Source organism: Saccopteryx bilineata, chromosome 1 (assembly GCF_036850765.1).
Source record: "Saccopteryx bilineata isolate mSacBil1 chromosome 1, mSacBil1_pri_phased_curated, whole genome shotgun sequence".
NCBI lineage: Eukaryota > Metazoa > Chordata > Mammalia > Chiroptera > Emballonuridae > Saccopteryx > Saccopteryx bilineata.
In genome coordinates this window covers 86,748,746-86,769,134 of record NC_089490.1, presented here as the reverse complement: position 1 = coordinate 86,769,134, position 20,389 = coordinate 86,748,746, and the positions used below count along the sequence as shown (strand labels likewise).

The window sequence follows — 20,389 nt, the reverse complement described above, 5'->3', positions numbered from 1 at the left end:
CAGCCCCGGTCAAGGCATATACGAGAAAGCAATCAATGAACAACTAAGGTGCCGCAACAAAGAATTGATGCTTCTCATCTCTCTCCCTTCCTGTCTGTCTGTCCCCATGTCCTGCTCTCTGTCTCTCTCTGTTTGTCACACACACACACACAAAAAAAAAACCAGATAAGAGCTTACCCCTTACTCACTCTTTGCTTTTATAAGTCAAATGTAAATTTCATATATATACAAATATTGATCGACTTACGACCTGTGCAACTTACGACCATTCGACTTTACGACCACCATCGCTAGCCACGACTGCTCCATGTCTGGCAGCGCAAGCGTTGCCCAGCTGGGCATACGACAGTGCGGACCAGCTTCCAGAAGCACTACCATCTCCGCATGCACCATTTCAACTGTTATCCCAGACTCGGTACAGCAATTTGTGTTTTGGGTCTTGGATATTTTTCATCAAACCTCTCCCAAGATGTCTACCAAGAGGAAATTGTCTTTGCAAATATTAAACCAGTTGTACTGGTAATGTAGTGTTTTACTTAAACCTGACAAATGTAAAAATAAGAAACAAAATGGTGTAGAAATGATACAAATGGCATAAAATGAACAAAGAAAATTATGATATATAACAATAATGAAAGAAAATTATGATAAAATATGACTTAAAGATTTTTATAACATCATTTCACAGTACTGTACTTATAGCCTACTCAACTTACGACCAAATCGTGTTATGACTGGTCTGTCAGAACCAATCATGGTCATAAGTCGAGCACTAGCTATAATCAACTGCCATTGGTGTAATTCCTCACAGTTAATAAGTACTTAATTTAGGCAGGGTTTTATGTATGGTAGATGTTCAGTAACTATTTTTAAGAATTAATGACCCAATTTGTACTCAAGACACTATTGCCAGGAGAAGCCAAAGAAATTAACTCCATAAAATGACAAGTTAAAAAAATGCAGGAGGATGAGGCCCTGGCCAGTTGGCTCAGTGGTAGAGCGTCAGCCTGGTGTGCAGGAGTCCCGGGTTCGATTCCCAGCCAGGGCACACAGGAGAGGTGCCCATCTGCTTCTCCACCCCTCCCCCTCTCCTTCCTCTCTGTCTCTCTCTTCCCCTCCTGCAGCCAAGGCTCCATTGGAGCAAAGATGTCCCGGGCGCTGAGGATGGCTCTGTGGCCTCTGCCTCAGGCGCTAGAATGGCTCTGGATGCAACAGAGCTACGCTCCAGAGGGGCAGAGCATCGCCCCCTGGTGGGCATGCCAGGTGGATCCCAGTCGGGCGCATGCGGGAGTCTGTCTGACTGCCTCCCCGTTTCCAGCTTCGGAAAAATGAAAAAAAAATGCAGGAGGATGAAGGATGGGCTTATTTCCTTGCAATGGAGCTGCAGGAAGACATATTATACATACATCCACTCATTCAACAGAAATTTGAAGAGCTGTTAATGGGGCCATGCACTCCTATAGTATGCACATGTGTGAGGGTATAGATCAGGTGTTAGAAACTGATCTCAACCAAAGCTGGCATGCAAATATGTTTTGTGTAGTCTACAGAGTGTTGACCCACACAGTATTTTTAGTCAACTTTGATGCATAATTTTCTTAAAGTAAAATATATGTATTTTAAGTATACACTTTCAATTAATTCAGTGAGTTTTGGCAAATCTACATTTTTATGCAGAAACTATTCCCAATCAAAAAAATAAAACATCCCCGTTACCCCTCATGTCCTTTTAGTCCATTTCCACCACCACCCATTCCTACCCCAGGCAACACTGATCTAATTTCTATTACTATAAATTAGTTTTGCCTGTTACAGAGCTTCAATATAAATGAAACTATAGAGAAAGTTGTCTTTTATACGTCATTCTTTCACTCAACATAATGTTTTAAGGTTTTTTTACCTTGTTGCATGTGTTGATAATTCATTGCTTTGTTTATCCACACTTTTTTATCTATTCACCTGTTAATGGCATGAGTTGTTTCCAATTTTTTTGGCTATTGTGAATAAAGCTGCTATGAACACTAATGTGGTCTTCTTGTGAATATATGCTTTCATTTCTCTTAGGTAGTAAATACCAATGAGCAGGACTGTTGGGTTGCATGATAAGTATGTGTTTAAGCTGGTAAGAAACTGACCAATTGTTTTTCAAAGTGGTTGTTTCATATCCTCACCAATACTTGGAATTACCCACTTTTAAAATTTTAGGTATTCTAGTGGAAATGAAGTAGAATCTCATTGTGGTTTTAATTTGTATTCCCCTGGTGACTAATGAAGACAGAATACAGCTATAGACTACAAGACCAAGAAGCAATTTGCTTCTAGCAATCAAATTAAGTCAGTCCACTCATCCCTAAGAGACTAACTGTAAAGGAAGACATCATTCCCACTAGAATATCTAAAATTTTTTAAATGGGTAATTCTAAATATTGGTGAGGATGTGAAATTCCCCTGGTTGAGAATCTTTTCATATGTTTGTTTTTTTTGTTTGTTTGTTTTCATTTTTTCTGAAGCTGGAAATGGGGAGAGACAGTCAGACAGACTCCCGCATGCGCCCGACCGGGATCCACCCGGCACGCCCACCAGGGGCAACGCTCTGCCCACCAGGGGGCGATAATCTGCCCATCCTGGGCGTCGCCATGTTGCGACCAGAGCCACTCTAGCGCCTGGGGCAGAGGCCACAGAGCCATCCCCAGCGCCCGGGCCATCTTTGCTCCAATGGAGCCTTGGCTGCGGGAGGGGAAGAGAGAGACAGAGAGGAAAGCGCGGCGGAGGGGTGGAGAAGCAAATGGGCGCTTCTCCTGTGTGCCCTGGCCGGGAATCGAACCCGGGTCCTCCGCACGCTAGGCCGACGCTCTACCGCTGAGCCAACCGGCCAGGGCCTTCATATGCTTTTTGAACTTTCAAATATATTTTCGCCTGACCTGTGGTGGCGCAGTGGATCAAGCGTCGACCTGGAACACTGATGTCGTTAGTTCAAAACCCTGGGCTTGCCCAGTCAAGGCACATATGGGAGTTGACGCTTCCTGCTCCTCCCCCCTCCTCTCTCTATCTCTCTCTCTCTTCTCTAACATGAATAAATAAAAATAAAAAAATAAAAATATATATATTTTCTTCTGTAAAATGTCTATTCAAATCTTTTGTTCATTTTTAACTGTGCAATTTGTCATATTACTGAGTTTCAACATTTTTTAACATATTCTGGATATAAGTCCTTTAATATATATACATAGTGTGTGTATAAATATCTCTTCCCAGTTGGTGGCTTATGTTTTCATGGTCTTAGTGTCTTTTGAAGAATATTTTACTTTTGAAAAGGTCCAATTTTTCAACTTTTTCTTCTATAGTTAATGCTTTTTATACCCTAAAAAATCTTTGCCTACCCCTAAGGTTGCAAAGATTTTCTCTTACAATTTCTTCTGCAACTTTTATGGTTTTAGTCTGTATGTTTAGGTCTACAAACCACTTCAAATTAATTTTTTGAATAGTGTGAATTAAGGACTGAGAGTTCTTTTTTTTTAGAGAGAGAGAGAGAGAGATGGGAAGGGAGAGAGATGAGAAGTATCAACTCATAGTTGCTGCACTTTATGATTGCTTTCTCATATGTGCCTTGACCAGGGAGAGCTCCAGCTGAGCCAATGACCCCTTGCTCAAGCCAGCAACCTTGGGTTCAAGCCAGCAATTTTGGGCTCAAGCTTGAGACCATGGGGTCATGTGTATGATCCCATGCTCAAGTCAGTGACCCTGCACACAGCTACTGAGTCCATGCTCACCTCAGAGTGTCAAACCTGGTTCTCAGCATCCCAGGTTGATGCTCTATACATTGCACCACTGCCTGGTCAGGTGAGATTCATTTCTTTACATACAAATATCCAACTGTCCCAGCAGCATTTGTTGAAAAGACTATCCTTTCCCTTTCTGAATTACATTTGAGCCTTCACTGAACAATCAACTGGCCATACTTGTGTCTATTTCAGTACTTCCTATTGTATTTCAATGATCCATATCTATTTTTATACCAATACCACACTATCATGATTATTCTAGTTTTAATAATATCTTGAAATCAAGTACTTTAATTCTTCCAAATTTGTTCTTCTGCTTCTAAATTGTTTTAGCTATTCTAGGTCCTTTAAATTTCCATGTAAATTTTAGATTGTTCTGTTTTTGTTTATTTGTTTTGTGAAAGAGACAGGAAGGGAGAGAGAAGGTGAATAGCATCAACTCATAGTTGCTTTCACTTTAGTTGTGCATTGATTGCTTCTCATAAGTGACCTGACTGGGGCCAAGCCAATGTCCCCCTTCCTCAAGCCAGCAACTTTGGGCTTTTCATTCTAGCAACATATTGGGGGGACTCAGCTCATGAGCTTTAGAATTGTATGAACAAGCTCATGCTCAGAGCCAGCAACCTCAGCATTCTGGGTTGATGCTTTATCCACTGCACTACCACCAATCACACTCCTTGAAAATTTCAGATTCAGCATGTCAATTTTCACAAAAGTTTACTGTGCTGAAATTTTTATTGTAAACCCACTGAATCTTCAGATTATCTTGGTTAGATTGAACAGCTTAACATTATTGTGTCTTTTGAACCATGAACATGGTGTGTGTGTGTGTGTGTGTATATATATACACATACACACATCTCTACTTATTTAGGTCTTTTTTAACTTCTCTCAGCAATGTGTTCTGATATTCAGTGTAAAGGTCTTATATACCTTTCTTAAATCTACTTCTAAGTATAGAATGACAGGAGATATTATAGAAATGGACAAAGTATTAGGTGAAAAAACTCAGAGAATAATGTCATACTAAGAATATAAAATGGTTCAAGATGCCTGACCTGTGGGGGCGCCATGAATAGAGTGTCAACCTGGGACACTGAGGTCCCAGGTTCAAAACCCCAAGGTCACCAGCTTGAGCACAGGCTCATTGGTTTGAGCACAGGCTCACCAGCCGGAGCGCAGGGTCACTGGCTTGAGTGTGGAATCATCGACATGATCCTATGATCACTGGCTTGAGCCAAAAAGTCACTGGCTTCTGCCCACGGTCGCTGGCTGGAGCAAGGGTTCACTGGCTCAGCCCCCCCCCCCCATTCAAGGCACATATAAAGAGCAATCAATGGACAACTAAAGTGATGCAACTATGAGTCATGCTTCTCATCTTTCTCTCTTCCTGTCTGTCTCCCTCAAAAAAAACCCCAAAAATCTTAAAATCATTTAAGAAAGAAAGTGATCAATTATATTAAATACCATTTGAGAGATAAAGTAAGAAAAATTAAAATGTCCATTCCTTCAGTCATTAATCCATTAAAAATATTTATAAAGAACCTACTACAGCCTGACCAGGCAGTGGCACACTAGAGAGAGTGTTGGCCTGGGACGCAGATGACCCAGGCTCGAAACCCTGAAGTTGCTGGCTTAGCATGAGCTCATTCAGCTTCAGCACAGGGTCACTGGCCTGACCATGGAATTCTAGACATGACTTCATGGACACTGGCTTGAAGCCCAAGGTCTCTAGCTTGAGAAAGGGGTCACTGGCTTGGCTAGAGCCATCCAGTCATGGCACATATGAGAAAGCAATCAATGAACAACCAAAGTGCTACAACAAAGAACTGATGCTTCTCATCGCTCTTCCTTCCTGCCTGTCTGCTTGTCTCTGTCTCAAAAACAAACAAACAAAAACCCTACAGCACTGGCCAAATAGCTCAGTTGGTTAGAATATCATTCCAAAGTATAGAGGTTGCCAATTCAATGCCCAGTCAGAGCACATACAGGAACAGATCAATGTTCCCATCTCTTTCTTTCTCTTCCCTTCTCTTGCTAAAATCACAAAAATTTTTTTCAAAAAACGTTTAAACTTGCCCTGGCTGGTTGGCTAAGCGGTAGAGCATCGGCCTGGCGTGCCGGGGAACCCGGGTTTGATTCCCGGCCAGGGCACATAGGAGAAGCGCCCATTTGCTTCTCCACCCTGACCCCCTCCTTCCTCTCTGTCTCTCTCTTCCCCTCCCACAGCCAAGGCTCCATTGGAGCAAAGATGGCCCGGGCGCTGAGGATGGCTCCTTGGCCTCTGCCCCAGGCGCTAGAGTGGCTCTGGTCGCGGCAGAGCGAGGCCCTGGAGGGGCAGAGCATCGCCCCCTGGTGGGCAGAGCATCACCCCTGGTGGGCGTGCCGGGTGGATCCCGGTCAGGCGCATGCGGGAGTCTGTCTGACTGTCTCTCCCCGTTTCCAGCTTCAGAAAAATACAAAAAAAAAACAAAAAAACAACAACGTTTAAACTTAAAAAAAACCTACTACATGCCAAGTACTTTTTGGTGCTGAGGATACAGCAATAAACAAAGTCTCCTCCCCTTGTAAAGATCATCATCTACTTGAAGAAAACAAAAAATAAATGTCAAGTGATAAGTTCTGTGGAGAAAATGAAGCAGGATAAAGGAAACAGGAAACGTCTGAAAATGAGAAGTAAGGTGGCTTTTTTATATATGATGGTATCTCTAATAAGGAGACATCTGAGCAATGATCAGAAAAAAGAAGTAAGCCATGTAGCCTGACCAGGGGGTGGCACAGTGGATAGAGCATCGGACTGGTCACGGAGGACCCAGGTTCGAAACCCCGGGGTCACCAGCTTGAGTGCAGGCTCATCTGGTTTGAGCACAGCTCACCAGCTTGAACCCAAGGTCACTGGCTTGAGCAAGGGGTCACTCAGTCTGCTGTAGCCCCCTGGTCAAGGCACATATTGGAAAGCGATCAATGGACAACTAGGGTGCCACAATGAAGAGTTCATGCTTCTCATCGCTCTCCCTTCCTGTCTGTCTGTCCATATCTGTCTCTGTCACCAAAAAAGAAAAGAACAAAAAAAAAGAAAGTTTCTGGGTACATAGAAAATGAACAGGCATGAGAAGCAAACAGTGAACAACTAAAGTGAAAAAAGAACATGCATAGAATACCTATTATGTGCTAAACACTTCACATGTAATTTTATGTATTTATCTCACAACTATCTTATGAGGAAATAAGAGATTCAGAAAGATTAATACCCTTGTCGAGATTACAGTCAGTGAACAGTAGAGCCAGGACTGAAAACAGGTGCATTCAACTCCAAAACACATTACTACTATCTCCATACAGTAGGGAAATCTACTATGCTTTTTTAAAACAAAACAGTGATCAGAAGAGGTCATACAGGTCAAGTTCTGAGGATCCCTGTTCTAAAAAGAGTTTTTTAAACTCACTTGATGAAGGTGAACTTTGGAGGGTACTCAAAACCCCTTAACACTTCCAAATAGAACAAAAGGTTACACTATAATTAACTCAGTTTTATTTAGGCACCCAACAGGTTATTAAACATATTGAAAATAAAATGTCATAAATAATTTGTCCAAATTGTACAGATCATGTCCAGTTTTCACACAGTTTCTGCCAGGTTCATCTTCAGAATCAGTTTTCAGGTAAAAGTCAAAGATTATTTTTAAAAACAGGACAATCATGCTACACAGTTAACTGATTTAGAAAATTATTAAATAACTGTTTGACTCAATATATACATAGATTCATGATAGTTATTATGCAAGTGAACCATACCATCTATGAACTTCTAATGAGTAAAAAATAAATTTTTAAATGTATTTAATTTCAAATCATCATTAGTCTATAATCTCATTATATTCTTGGTTCCCAATTCCCATTCCCCTTGAAAAAAAAAATCTAAACAAAAGGAAACATTAACAAGATAATATGAAATGATTCACTAAATCTATAAAATCAAATTTAAAATACTACATCTTTGCCTCAATGCCATGACCTTAGGCATTAACCTGGAATGTTAGAATTAAAGAGTGAAAGGCTCCTAAAATAAAGCTTTTAGTTCAAGTGATTTTTCATTAAGTAGATCAAGCCCTGGTCGGGAAGCTCAGTTGTTTTGAGCACCGTCCAGATATGCCAAGTTTGTGGGTTCAATCCCCAGTCAGGGTACATATGGGAAGCGACACACAGCTAAGTAGAACAACAAATAAATGCTTTGCTCTCTCTCTCCCCCTTCCTCTCTCTGTCCCTCTAAAATCAATTTAATATATATACATAGATAGATAGATATAGATATAATCTCCCACATATAACAAAATATAAAATCAGCAATAAAGCCAGTTTCACAACCATGACACCACCACTCTTATACCAAAATGTGACATGGTATAGCCTAAAGCAGGGGTCCCCAAACTACGGCCTGCGGGCCGCATGCGCTCCCTGAGGCCATTTATCTGGCCCCCACCACACTTCCGGAAGGGGCACCTCTTTCATTGGTGGTCAGGGAGCGATGCCAAAGCGCAGCATCACTCACGTACAGTACTACTTCTGGTGACACAGGACAGCACGCGTCACGGTTCCAGAAGCGTGTCATATAACTTGTTACGGCTAGCAGTGACAAATATGGAACCGGACATTGACCATCTCATAACCCAGTTTCCATTGAAATACTGGTCAGTCAGTTTGTTGATTTAAATTTACTTGTTCTTTATTTTAAATATTGTATTTGTTCCCGTTTTGGTTTTTTACTTTAAAATATGTGCAGTGTGCATAGGGATTTGTTCATAGTTTTTTGTTTTTTGTGGTTGTTTTTGTATTTTTTTTTTTTCTGAAGCTAGAAACGGGGAGAGACAGTCAGACAGACTCCCGCATGCGCCCGACCGGGCTCCACCTGGCATGCCCACAAGGGGGCGACGCTCTGGCCCTCCGGGGCGTCGCTCTGCCACGACCAGAGCCACTCTAGTGCCTGGGGCAGAGGCCAAGGAGCCATCCCCAGCGCCCGGGCCATCTTTGCTCCAATGGAGCTTCAGCTGCGGGAGGGGAAGAGAGAGACAGAAAGGAAGGAGAGGGGGAGGGGTGGAGAAGCAGATGGGCGCCTCTCCTGTATGCCCTGGCCGGGAATCGAACCCGGGACTTCTGCACGCCAGGCCGACGCTCTACCACTAAGCCAACCGGCCAGGGCCCATAGTTTTTTTTATAGTCCGGCCCTCCAACGGTCTGAGGGACAATAAACTGGCCCCCTGTGTAAATAGTTTGGGACCCCTGGCCTAAAGAATTAGAAGAGAACAACTCTCAAAGTTCCTGTAAATTTTGTGGTAGTGAAAATAAGTACAAATTCACTGTGATTAAGACCGGGGCCCGGGCTAGGGGCTCAGTTGGTTAAGAGTGTCGTCCTTATACATCAACATTGTGGTTCAATCCCTAGTCAGGGCACATACAAGAATCAACCTGGCCCTGGCCAGTTGGCTCAGTGAATAGAGTATCAGCCTGACATGTGGACATCCTAGGTTTGATCCCCAGCCAGGACACACATGAGAAGTGACCATCTGCTTCTCTTCCCCTTCCTCTCCCCACTCTCTCTCTCTCTCTCCTCTTTCAGCCTGTGGCTCAATTGGTCTGTGTGTGGCCCCAGACACAGAGGATAGCTTGGTTGGTCCATACACATCAGCCTCAGGCACTATAAACAGCTCGACTGATTCGAGCATCGGCCCCAGACAGGGGTTGCCAGGTGGATCCCGGTCAGGACACGTGCAGGAGTCTGTCTCACTATCTCCCCTCTTCTCACTTAAAATAAATTAATTAAATTTTTAAAAAAAGAACCAACCATTGAGCCTGACCTGTGGTGGCATAGCAGATAGGGCATCAACCTGGAATTTTGAGGTTGCCAGTTCAAAACCCCAGGTTTGCCCAGTCAAGGCACATATGAGAAGGAAATACTGCGAGTTGATGCTTCCTCCTGCCCCTCCCCTCTCTCTCTCCTCTCTCTAAAATCAATAAATCTTTAAAAATAAATTAATTAAATAAAAAGAACCAGCCAATGAATGCATAAATAAGTGAGACAATAAATCACTGTTTCTCTCTTTCCTTCTTGTCTCTAAAATCAATACTTTTTTTAAAAAAGGAGACTATGGCATCACTTACACCATTTACAGTTACTGAAACATGATTTAAAAAGTTTAATTTAGACATTATACTATGCCCACTGAGCAACTTAAAATATGAAGTCACTGTTGTAGCTTTCCATTTCAGGAATGGCAACAAGGTACATACAAGAGCCTGACCAGGCAGTGACACAGTGGATAGAGCATCAGCCTGGGATGCAGAAGACTCAGGTTCAAAACCCCGAGGTCGCTGGCTTGAACACGGGCTTACCAGCTTGAGCATAGGGTCCTTTACTTGAGTGTGGGATCAACACATGATCCCTCAGTAGCTGGCTGGAAGCCCAAGGTTGCTGGCTTGAGCAAGAGGGTCACTGGCTCAGCTGGAGCCCCCTGATCAAGGCACATATGAGAAAGCAATCAATGAGCAACTAAGGTGCTGCAACAAAGAATTCATGCTTCTCATCTCTATCCCTTCCTGTCTATCTGTCCCTATCTGTCCCTTTGTCTCTCTCTCTCTCAAAAAAAAAAAAAAAAAAACAGGCTACATACAAGGAATACTGCAAATATTTTGATTATTACCATCAAGAATTCTCACTATATTGGCATTTCTCACCAACTATGCAAAAGAAAGTGAACAGGAACAGACATTTACTAGAGGCAGTTAGGCACTTCATACATTTTAATATAGGGAGTCAGCATCTTTTAATTCAAAGACAGACTGGGTTCAAATCTTGAGTGTGATCTTACCAATAGTTCGTTTTTCCAAGCTTATCTTTCCTGACCTGCAAAATAGTACTACTATATACTTCACAGAGCTGGTGAAGATTAACAAGGTAGCACCATGGCAATGCCGCTGTTACTTCCCCTTACATTTCTCCATAATTCTTACAACAACCTCATGCTGTAAGAATTAATTCCATTTTACAGATGAGGAAACTGAGTCACAAGGTGGTTCAGTAGTGAGCCCATGGTTATACAGCTGATAACTGTCATAACCTAACTCTGTTCATGCCCTTAAACTTGATATGTTACCTCACTAGTTATTTTACTCTCTTGTACTGGAGTGTTTGGAATTTTTTCAAATTACATCTATCATATTTTAACTTTTGATACCAGAACAAAGGTTTTTCAAAAATGCCAAAGTTACATATAGTAAATAATAGTGTGATAAGTTTAGATGGTGATATGGATTTAAAAGCTATGGTACATATATACAATGGAATACTATGAGACCATGAAAAAGAAGGAAATCCTACCTTTTGCGACAACATGGATGGATCTGGAAACTATTATGTTAAGCGAAATAAGCCAGGCAAAAAAAGAAAAATATCATATGACCTCACTCGTTTGAGGAATCCAATGAACAAAGTGAACTGAGGAACGGAATTGAGACAGAAGAGAAATCAAAGGGACCAGAGGATAAGAGGACAGAGGGAAAGGGGATGATAGGATGGGATAAACCTGAAGGGAAGGGGTGAGGGCGCTATGGGGAGGGGGTCAAAGAGATGTTGAGGGGAATACGAGGGAGAGGGGGTGCATTCGGGGCAACACTAGAATGTATGTAAACACAATAAATTAAAATCAATTAAAAAAAGTTTAGATGATGACAGATGATTACTAGAATTTACTGGGGTGATCACATTGTAAGGTATAAAAATGTCAAATCACTGTATTGTACACCTGAAACTAATATAAGTAATACTGTATACCAACTAAAATAAAAAAATTTATAGCCTAGCCTGTGGTGGCACAGCAGACAGAGCATTGATCTGGAATGCTAAAGCCACCAGTTCGAAACTCTGGGCTTGCCCAGTCAAGGCACATATGATAAGTCACAAGCAAGTAATGAACAACTAAAGTGAAACAAATATGAGTTGATGCTTCTCACCTCACCCCTCTCTGTAAAATCAAGAAAAAAGATCTTTAAAATAATTATAAAAAGGCCCTGGCCAGGTAACTTGGTTAGGGTATCATCCTCATACACCAAGGCTCGGTCCCCCATCAGAGCACATACAAAAATCAACTACATAAATAAGTGGAACAACAAATCTATGTTTCTCTCTCTCTCTCTCTCCCTCTCTCTCTAAAATCAATAAATTAAATAAAGATTTCATTTATAAAGAACCAGAGTCACCCATAATTCTCACAATTTTAGAGGTAAAAAACCTATAAGTAGCCCCCCATCAAAAATTCAGTAATAGAAGACACACTCCAGATTTCAAAATGATCTATCCAAAATACTCATTATTAGCACTCACTTATACAGAGAGAATGAATTCTAAATGCATATGAACAAGAGTGAGTAAGGAAGCAAATGAATCACATACACCACAAAAGTAAAAATGTGGTATCCAACAGAGGTTGCCAGTTAAATCCCCAGTCAGGGCACATACAGAACAGCTCAATACTGTATTCCCGTCTTCCTCTCTCCCTTCCTCTCAATAAAATAAATGGTTAAAATATATAATATATATGGTATCCACAGAAAAGAAAAATTTCCACAGCACTCAGTCTTCGAAGGAGTCTACAGATGTTTTATTATAGCTACATGCGCCAACCTTAAATACAGGGTGAAGACTTGACCTAGGCTCAGCTACCAGACTGTTGTGGAACCTCAAACCATTTAATTTCTCAGTGCCTTTGTTCAACTAAACAATGAAAATTGGACTTGAATCACTAAACCACAGAACTAAAGAAAACATAACAACACCCTGGTCTGGTGCCTCAGTTGATAGAGTATCCTTCCTACACACCGAGGTCGTGGGTCCAATCCCTGGTCAGGGCACGCAAGAGAAGCAACCAATGCCTGACCTGTGGTAACATGGTGGATAAAGTGGCAACCTGAAATGCTGAGGTCACCAGTTCAAAACCCCAGGCTTGCCCAGTCAAGGCACATAGAAGAAGCAACTACTATGAGTTGATGCTTCCTGCTACTCTCCCACCCTTCTCTCTCTCCTCTCTCTAAAATAAAAAGAGAAAAGCAACCAATAGCACACAACTAAACGGAAAAACTAAGGAGAATGAATTGTATTGCTACAGTGAGGGTCAACTAAGTTGATCCCCTTTCCCCTCTTTCACTCTCTCAAAAAATGGAAAAATAAATGTTAAACAATTAGCTCCACCCAATGCACTTTGGCAGATCATCCAACTTCTGCTTTAACACCTGCAGCAACATGGAATTCAATGATCTTGACTCTTCGTAGAAGTGATACAGTACTTTTAAGAATCTCTGGGCCCTGGCCAGTTGGCTTGGCAGTAGAGTGTCAGCCCAGCATGAGCAAGTCCCAAGTTCAATTCCCAGTCAGGGCACACAGGAGAAGTGACATCTGCTTCTCTACCCTTCCCACCTTTCCTCTCTCTCCCCCTCCCCTCTTCCCCTCCCGCATCTATGGCTCAAACATTTTGAGCAAGTTGGCCCCAGGAGCTGAGGATGGTTCCATGGCCTCACCTCAGGTGCTAAAATAGCTTGGTTGCTGAGCAATGGAGCAGAGGTCCCAGATCAGCAGAGTATCGCTGGGGAGGGGGCTAGCCAGGTGGATCCCAGTTACGGCACATGCAGGAGTCTGTCTCTGCCTCCCAGCCTCACACTTAATAAAAATTTTTTTTTTAATATTTAATTTTTAAATAAAGAATCTCTGCAGATTCTTTTATGACTTAATCACAGAGTCCTCATTCCAGGTATTTTTATTATGGGCCCTAGTTCTACTTCTAAGCTTTTTTGAAGCATATGCAACTTTAAGTACTGCTTCTGGCTAAACCCAATCTGCAAAGAGAGGGTTTAGTAATTGTAAAGAGGGACAACAAGAGGGTATGATATGCCCTTAACAGGCAACTGTACACCTCCTAAGGTCTTGTTTTAATTATGAAGTTCAGTTAAAAAAAAAATCATTTGTTCACTCCACCTTGTGAAATAAATATTATTAAACATAGGTACTTGAACTAAAAATAATGATACTGAAGGAGCAATGATTGGCATTTCAATGTCTCTTTCTGAATACTCACATAATTCTACATTCATTCATCTGACTCCACCTTCAGTCACCCATGTTCTATGCTACTGCTAAAATTAGTAATGATGATGATGATGCATGTACCATGTATGCTATTCCAAGGATGTGGCATAATTTTACTTAGCTGATCCTCACAGTAGCAACACAAAGCAAGCAACATTATTATCCCCATTTTACAATTAGTAAGCCACTAAGAAGATAAAGTAAGAGTATCGCAGTCACAACAAACTCAAGGTCACATAACTAGCTAGTGGTAGAGGTAGGATATGAACCCAGAAAATCTAGTTCCTATGCTCTTCACTTCTTGCACTCTGCAACTGCTTGTCTATCATTCTTATAAGTTACTGTTCTCTTCAATATTAGAAAAATTACTCCACCCTTATCTTACCAAGATCAAATATCTATCCTTAGTTTAAATGCTAACCTACAACACTCAAATCACTTCAAATGACCCTAATTCAGTGTTCATGTCCACATATTAGCTGACCATGTGGAAGGCACACATACAGGAAGCATTCAGCAAATATATGTGAATTATTATCTGTTAAAAAAATTAAATCCTCAATTCTCTCATCTCCCCAAAAGTAACCTTTCCTTCCTCTGATTCTTTCCCCCTCATGTTCCAGCACTTTGTACCTTCTTCCAATATTTATGTTTCTATGCTACCCACTGTGACAGCCAGCCTCCAAGACAGCCCCTAATGCTCCTGGTATTCACTTCCCTGTGTAAACCCTTCCCACAACATGTGACTAATAGAATACTGGAGAAAAGATGGTATGTTACTTCTGCAGCTAAGTCATAAAAGACAATGCAACCTGGTCTCTTGGATTATTTGCTCTGAGTGAAGCCTACCGAAGGCATTCAAGTACAAATATTGATCAACTTATGACCTCTGCAACTTACGACCATTTGACTTTACGACAACAATCACTAGCCACGACTGCTCCGCATCTGGCAGCGCAAGCATTGCCCAGCTGGGCATAAGACAGTGCGGACCAGCTTCCGGCAGCACTACCATCTCCACGTGCACCATTTCAACTGTTATCCCAGACTCGGTACAGCAATTTGTGTTTTGGGTCTTGGATATTTTTCATCAAACCCCTCCCAAGATGTCTACCAAGAGGAAATTGTCTTTGCAAATATTAAACCAGTTGTTCTGGTAATGCAGTGTTTTACTTAAACCTGATGAATGTAAAAATAAGAAACAAAATGGTGTAGAGATGATACAAATGGCATAAAATGAACAAAGAAAATTATGATATATAACAATAATGAAAGAAAATTATGATAAAATATGACTTAAAGATTTTTATAACATCATTTCACAGTACTGTACATATAGCCTACTCAACTTACAACCAAATTATGTTACAACCGGTCTGTCGGAACCAATCGTGGTCGTAAGTCGAGCACTAGCTGTAGCTCTCTATAGAGGCCCACATGGAGAACTGAGACCTCCCACCAACAGCCTGTACCAACTTGCTAGCCACTGAGTAGCCACTCTGGAAGATGATCTGCCATCCTTAGTCAAGTTTTCAGATGACTGTAACCCTAGATGACATATTACTGCCATCTTTTGAGACACTAAGCCTGAACCACTCAACCAAGCTACTTCCAAATATCTGACTCACAAAAAATTGTGAGAGATAATGTTAACTGCCTTAAACACTAACTTTAGGGTAAGTTGTTACGCAATAGCTTAGCTAACATACTACTTTACAAAACTGTAAGCTCCTTGAAAGCAAAGACTGTTTTCCTTGATTCTCAAAATTCCAGTAAGACCTTAGAAATACCCTAAATATGCTGAATTGTCAGTGGCCCATTCCCTTTGTTCAATGTTCCTTTTCTTCCTAAATGAAACCATTTATAAATTACTCCCCACACCTAATATCTATAATCTATAATCGATCAAATGTCTTTCTTCCCTTTTCCCTTTCAAAGACCTTCTGAAATATAACCTTACAAAGTTTCCCTCAGCAGATGAAAATATTCCATTTAATGTCAATCAATTCTAACTATCAACCCTAGCACTCATACTCATAAATACACTACTCACTGTAAATATATATTTGTTCATGCTCATCTTTTGTTCAACAAATATTTACTGAGCATCTTTTATGTCCCAAGAATTGCTACTGAAGCTTGGAATTAAAAAAAAATCCTTGCCCTTGCAGAGCTTACAATTAAGTATATGCTCTTGCCATAGCGGTCTCTCTAAACATAATACAATAATCTTTGTTAATATAACTTCAAAAATTATAATTTCCCTTTTGTAAAAAATAATTATTCAAATCTATATATTTTACTCCTTTTACTATTTAATTGGTCATATGTCTGATATTCTTAACTTTGTATACTTTAATATTTAAGATGCAGGCTCAAGAAAAGTCCATTTTGTAAAGTCTCCATATAGAATTTGTATGTATCAATCGGTGCCTTCCATTTTTACTGAATGTTTCCATGGGCCACACTTTCTAAAAAATGCCACATTTATAACCATAAAATAAATACCATTTGATAAAAATAGACTTTATTTATTATATAAGCTTTAGCAACTTTAAATCAAATATAAGTATTTCACAGAAAGTAATTGTAATAGATGTAATAAAATGACACATAAGTTGAACTTTCTCATCTCATTCATATTTACTTCTATAAAACAGTGTTAAAAAGAAAAGAGCATATTCAAGTCCTGGCTCTGTCACTAGCCTTAGACAAATTATTTAACTATCCTGAGCTTCAGTTTCCTTATCATAAAGTGGAGAGAAAATCTACCTCATACAGTTATTGTGAGGATTAAGTAATACATTATAAGCCTAACTTGCCCTGGCCGTTTGACTCAGTGGTAGAGTGTTGGCCCAGTGCATGGATGTCCCCGGTTCAATTTCAGGTCAGGGCACACAGGAGAAGCAACTGTCAGGTTCTCCACCCCTCCTCTACCCCACCCCCATTCTCCTCCTGCAGCCATGGCTTAATTGATTCCGGTGCATTGGCCCCAGGTACTGAGGATGGCTCTGTGGAGCCACTGCCTCAGGTGCTAAAAATAGCTCAGTTGCAAGCATGGCCCCAGATGGGCAGAGCATCGGCCCCAGACAGGGGTTACTGGGTGGATCCCTGCTGGGACGCATGTGGGAATCTATCTCCCCTCCTCTCACTTGGAAAAACAAGAAGAAAAAAAATTTTAAAAGCCTAACTTAATGCCTAATACATAGTAGGCATCAACAAATGTCATCTACCTTCCTCTTCCCTAGGACTTATACCTGTGGTCAGAAGAATGTTATGAAATCTTTCCAAGCTCAGTTACTTCTGTTTGGAATGGTCTTTGCCTCCTTCATCAATGAGTTAAGATTCAGCTCAAACATGATCTTCTCTTTGAAATACAAAGTAAAGCTCCCTGGACTCTCCCATACAATTCTGGGCTTATATTAAAAGTTTATTGCCCTGGCCGGTTGGCTCAGCAGTAGAGCGTCGGCCTAGCGTGCGGAGGACCGACCCGGGTTCGATTCCCGGCCAGGGCACACAGGAGAAGCGCCCATTTGCTTCTCCACCCCTCCGCTGCGCCTTCCTCTCTGTCTCTCTCTTCCCCTCCCGCAGCCAAGGCTCCATTGGAGCAAAGATGGCCCGGGCGCTGGGGATGGCTCTGTGGCCTCCGCCCCAGGCGCTAGAGTGGCTCTGGTCGCAACATGGCGACGCCCAGGATGGGCAGAACATCGCCCCCTGGTGGACAGAGCGTCGCCCCATGGTGGGCGTGCCGGGTGGATCCCGGTCGGGCGCATGCGGGAGTCTGTCTGACTGTCTCTCCCTGTTTCCAGCTTCAGAAATATAAAAAAAAAAAAAAAAAAAAAGTTTATTTCAGTGTGTTACAATGATCTGTAACTTTCTGCTTCTCTCATTTGACTGTGAGTTCCTCAGGAGCAGGGACCATATGTCATTTATCTTGATAACCTCAGTTTTTAGAAAAACACCTGGCATATTACAGGCATAGAACAAAAGTTTGTTGAATGAATAAATGAATGAGTGAATGAAGTCACTACTTAAGGAGTACCCATAATTCCTACTTGGTGACCCATCCAAACTGTTTTTGCCCTTTATGGACTGAAGTGCTGTTTTATATTTCTTTTGAATCCCTTCCTCATACCATTTGACAGTGTACTAAGGACATGGAAAGTCTGCAATAAATACTTTTGGATTATGAGATACATATACTCTTCCATCATACAATTTTACTCTAAATTCAAAAATTATCCAGGCCTGACCTGTGGTGGCGCAGTGGATAAAGCGTCGACCTGGAAATGCTGAAGTCGCCGGTTCAAAACCCTGGGTTTAGGCACATATGGGAGTTGATGCTTCCTGCTCCTCCCCCCTTTCTCTCTCTGTCTCTCTCTCCTCTCTCTCTCCTTTCTAAAAAATGAATAAAAAAAAATTATCCTAGTCTGACTAGTGGTGGCACAATGGATAGAGCGTCGACCTGGGACACTTATGTCCCAGGTTCAAAACCCGGAGGTCAACAGCTTAAGCGCAGGCTTACCAGCTTGAGCATGGGATCAACATGATCCCATAGTCGCTGGCCTGAAGCCCAAGGTCACTGACTCAGCGGGAGCCCCCCAGTCAAGCCAAGTATGAGAAGCAATCAGTGAACAACTATAGTGCTACAATTATGAGCTGATGCTTCTCATCTCTCCCCTTTCCTCTCTTTCTAAAAAATAAAACTAAATTAACCTAATGGATGAGACTTTTGGATGCTTTTTAAAACAGAGGTTCATAATAGTTATTAAGAACTGAAGCAAATGATAGAACTAAGGCACAGTCAGTTTTTTCTTTGCATGTGTTTCTGAAAAAAAAAAACAGTAATGGTTTTTTTCTAAATTGGTTCATTAAGAAACTGAGTATCGTGGCCTGACCTGTGGTGGCGCAGTGGATAAAGCGTCAACCTGGAAACGCTGAGGTTGCCGGTTCAAAACCCTGGGCTTGCCTGGTCAAGGCACATATGGGAGTTGATGCTTCCTGCTCCTCCCCCCTTCTCTCTCTCACTCTCTCTCCCCTCGCCATAATGAATAAATAAAAAATATATATTAAAAAAAAAGTACAAGCAAAAAAAAAAAAAAGAAACTGAGTATGGTAAAGCCCTTTGATTCACTATGAAAAATGCAAACGACATTAGGCAAAACTTAATTTAATAACTTTCAGCCAAAAGTTCCCCACCCTGCAGTCATGGGGCTGTGGGCCAGCTGGCTGTACCACCTCACCCCTGGGAGATGGCTGCTTTTCAACAGTAAAACTGAATCAGTGAGATTTGGAGGGGTTTCTTTGGGCTTTTATAGATTTTAAATGCAGACTTATCGAAAATAAAAGATTATGTTTCAGGCTCTGGCTTCAGGTAGGAAAGATCTGAAAAAGATCTCAAAAACTAGCAACTTGGGGATATTTCAGACATCTTATGGATTTAAGTGTACGGAAAAACACATAACGCTAGGTGTAATTTCATATTACATTTAAGTGGTGTGTTTCACATTCATATATACACACACTTCATACCAAGTACAGGCTGGTAGGCAGTTAACCGTCCACCAACTGCCCTTTAGTTACAGCACATAATAGTGAGAAAAAGGAGAAATCCTGACAAAGTCAAGTTGGAATGGTCCTTAAATACAAACTAGTCTACCAGTCGTTGTCTACTTATTACAACCCATGTGATAGATATTATCCCCATTTTTCAATGAGGAAACGGAGGCCGAAAACTGCACAGCTGGCAAATGGCAGGTGTGCATCCGACTGGAAAGCTCCAGCCCCACCACAGTATCAGTGCTTCCTCATGGCACCAGCCAGGGTGGGGGCCGTAATCAAAGCGCCCTGACAGACACTTTCTAAGAGAGTCAAGTTCTTCGCTGTCAAGTTTCCAACCTGCCAGAGCCCTCACACCTGGAGGCATTCGCCGCTACACAGGCATCAACAAGTCCAGGTGAGCCTCCCTTGCCTGGGAATCCTGGGGTTGCACATGGGTCCTGAAGGTTTGCATAAGATCTAGAAAAAAGCACCTGACACCCAGTACCTGCAGTCACAATACTCCCGGGGCGCAACGGAGACAGGGACCTCAGTGTCTCCCCACAGGCGCAGCCTGGCCAGGCAGCGCACAGGTGCACGGCCGCGCCCTGGCTCAGCGACCTGGGCCAGGAGGGGCGAAGAGGAGCGGCGGGGGCGCCAGAACCCGCAGGGGGGCAGGGCGCGAGGCCCCCCCTGCCCGAACCCTGAGGGTGCCCGTGACCCGGCTGTGAGGTGAGAGGATGCTCCAGCGGGGCGGGGCGCGGTGGGGGAGGGGTCCCTGGCCAGACTCTCACTCACCGCCGCACTCTCCTCCTGGCCCGAGCTCCGAGTCGGTCCCCGCTCCGCTCCGGCTCTCTCTGCGCCTGTCTCCTCCCGAGGCTTAACGTCCAGCGAGGACACCAAGAGCTGCGGAGAAGTTGGCGCGAGCGAAGGGTATGTG

At 42.2% G+C, this 20,389-nt stretch overlaps 1 long non-coding RNA gene across 1 annotated transcript in view; it reads right to left on the bottom strand.

Annotated features, from left to right (window-relative positions):
• The window catches only part of LOC136324431 (uncharacterized), an 85,536-nt gene extending 65,147 nt beyond the window's left edge, over positions 1-20,389 (bottom strand). Inside the window, exon 1 of the long non-coding RNA XR_010729093.1 lies at positions 20,248-20,389. This is a non-coding gene — a long non-coding RNA (uncharacterized lncRNA). The remainder of the gene's footprint in view (positions 1-20,247) is intronic.